Below are 2933 nucleotides of genomic sequence, written 5' to 3' on the forward strand. Positions count from 1 at the left end.
ATATCTTTTTAAACTTCTTATTTATGTGTTTTCAAGGTGTTTTATGAAAAAAGACAATCTCCATTGAAAATTTTTTTATATTCAAGTCATTTTACATTTTATGCTTCAAAACAATAGAATTGATGAAAACAAGCCAATATAGAGAAACCAAAGTAAAAGTAACAATAACGTGTTATTTTAGTAGTTTCAGCATTTTTGCACTAAAACACAAAATGCAGGCAAAACGCATGATAAAATACTATTTGTTTAAGGAACTGAATTATGTCAACAATGGGTTATTTTGGTGTTTTCCAGCATTTTATGCACCAAAACTCAGAAAAGCAGGCAAAACACTAACATGTAAAACATAACAATGTAAAATGAAATTAATATACAAAATTTTCAATCAAGTTTTTATTTTTATAAAACATATTGAAAGCACATAAATAAGACGTTTTGAAGAAATATAGTCTTTGCGTGAATTTTTGAGTTTTGGTGCATAAAATGCAGGAAAACAATTAATAACCATTTTTGACATATTTCAATTCCTTAAACAAAGTGTGTAATCATGCGTTTTGTCTGCATTTTGTGTTTTGGTGCAAAAAAGCTGAAAGCTATTAAAATAATTCGTCTTGGTTACTTCTACTTGCATTTCTCTATATTGGCTTGTTTTGCAGAAAACACAAAAATGCAGGCAAAACGTATGAATACACACTATTTGTTAAAGGAACTGAAATATGTCAAAAAGGGGTAATTATTATGGTGTTTTCCAGCATTTTATACACCAAAACTCAGAAATGCAGGCAAAACACTATATTTATTGAAACTTCTTATATATGTGTTTTCAAGGTGTTTTATGAAAAAAGATTATCTCTATTGAAAATTTTTTATATTCAAGTCATTTTACATTTTTATGTTTCAAAACGATAGAATTGATGAAAACAAGCCAATATAGAGAAACCAAAGTACAAGTAAGAATAACGTGTTATTTTAGTAGTTTCAGCATTTTTTGCACTAAAACACAGAAATGCAGGCAAAACGCATGATAAAATACTATTTGTTTAAGGAACTGAATTATGTCAACAATGGGTTATTTTGGTGTTTTCCAGCATTTTATGCACCAAAACTCAGAAACGTAGTCAAAACACTATATTTGTTAAAATGTTTTAATTATGTGTTTTTTAGGTGTTTTATGAAAAAAAACTATCTATTAGAAATTTTGTATATTCAAGTCATTTTACATTTTTATGCCTCAGAACAATAAAATTGATGAAAACAATGCAATATAGAGACACCAAAGAAAGAGGAAGATAAAGTGTTATTTTAGTAGTTTTCAGCTTTCTTTTGTACCAAAACACAGAAAAGCAGGCAAAACGCATGAATAACACTATTTGCTTAAAGAACTGATATATGTCAAATATGGGTTGGGTAATATTTGGTGTTTTCCAATATTTTGTGCACCAAAACTCAGAAATGCTGGCAAAACACTATATTTGTTAAAAAGTCTTATTTATGTGTTTTTAAGGTGTTTTATGAAAAAAAAAAAATTCATAAAACACCTTAAAAACACACATAAATAATATGTTTTAATAAATATAGTGTTTTGCCTGCATTTTGACTTTGGTGTATAAAATGCTGGAATACACCAATATAACCCATTTTTGACATATTTCACTTCCTTAAACAAATATTGTGTAATCATTTGCTTTTCCTGCATTTCTGTGTTTTGGTGCAAAAAAAAGCTGAAAACTAATAAAATAACATGTTTTTCTAACTTTTACTTTTGTTTCTCTATATTGGCTTACTTTCATTAATTTTATTGTTTTGAAATAACAATGTAAAATGAAATTAATATACAACATTTTCAATCAAATTTTTTTTTTTTTATAAAACATTTTAAAAGCACATAAATAAGACGTTTGAAAAAATATATTCTTTTGCGTGTATTTCTGAGTTTTGGTGCATAAAATGCTGAAAACATTAATAACCCATTTTTGACATATTTCAGTTCCTTAAACAATATAATCATGCGTTTTGTCTGCATTTTTGTGTTTTGGTGCAAAAAAAGCTGAAAGATATTAATATAACTAGTCTTGGTTACTTCTAATTGCATTTCTCTATATTGGCTTCTTTTCGCAGGAAAACACAAAAAATGCAGGCAAAACGCATGATTACACACTATTTGTTAAAGGAACTGAAATATGTCAAAATGGGTTATTATGGTGTTTTCCAGCATTTTATGCACCAAAACTCAGAAATGCAGGCAAAACACTATATTTATTGAAACTTCTTATATATGTGTTTTCAAGGTGTTTTATGAAAAAAGATTATCTCTATTGAAAATTTTTTATATTCAAGTCATTTTACATTTTTTGTTTCAAAACGACAGAATTGATGAAAACAAGCCAATATAGAAAACCAAAGTACAAGTAACAATAACGTGTTATTTTAGTAGTTTCAGCATTTTTTGCACTAAAACACAGAAATGCAGGCAAAACGCATGATAAAATACTATTTGTTTAAGGAACTGAATTATGTCAACAATGGGTTATTTTGGTGTTTCCAGCATTTTATGCACCAAAACTCAGAAACGTAGTCAAAACACTATATTTGTTAAAATGTTTTAATTATGTGTTTTTTAGGTGTTTTATGAAAAAAAAACTATCTATTAGAAATTTTGTATATTCAAGTCATTTTACATTTTTATGCCTCAGAACAATAAAATTGATGAAAACAAGGCAATATAGAGACACCAAAGAAAGAGGAAGATAAAGTGTTATTTTAGTAGTTTTCAGCTTTCTTTTGTACCAAAACACAGAAAAGCAGGCAAAACGCATGAATAACACTATTTGCTTAAAGAACTGATATATGTCAAATATGGGTTGGGTAATATTTAGGTGTTTTCCAATATTTTGTGCACCAAAACTCAGAAATGCTGGCAAAACACTATATTT

The sequence above is a fragment of the Portunus trituberculatus genome, unplaced genomic scaffold (genome assembly GCF_017591435.1).
Source record: "Portunus trituberculatus isolate SZX2019 unplaced genomic scaffold, ASM1759143v1 PGA_scaffold_202__28_contigs__length_962959, whole genome shotgun sequence".
NCBI lineage: Eukaryota > Metazoa > Arthropoda > Malacostraca > Decapoda > Portunidae > Portunus > Portunus trituberculatus.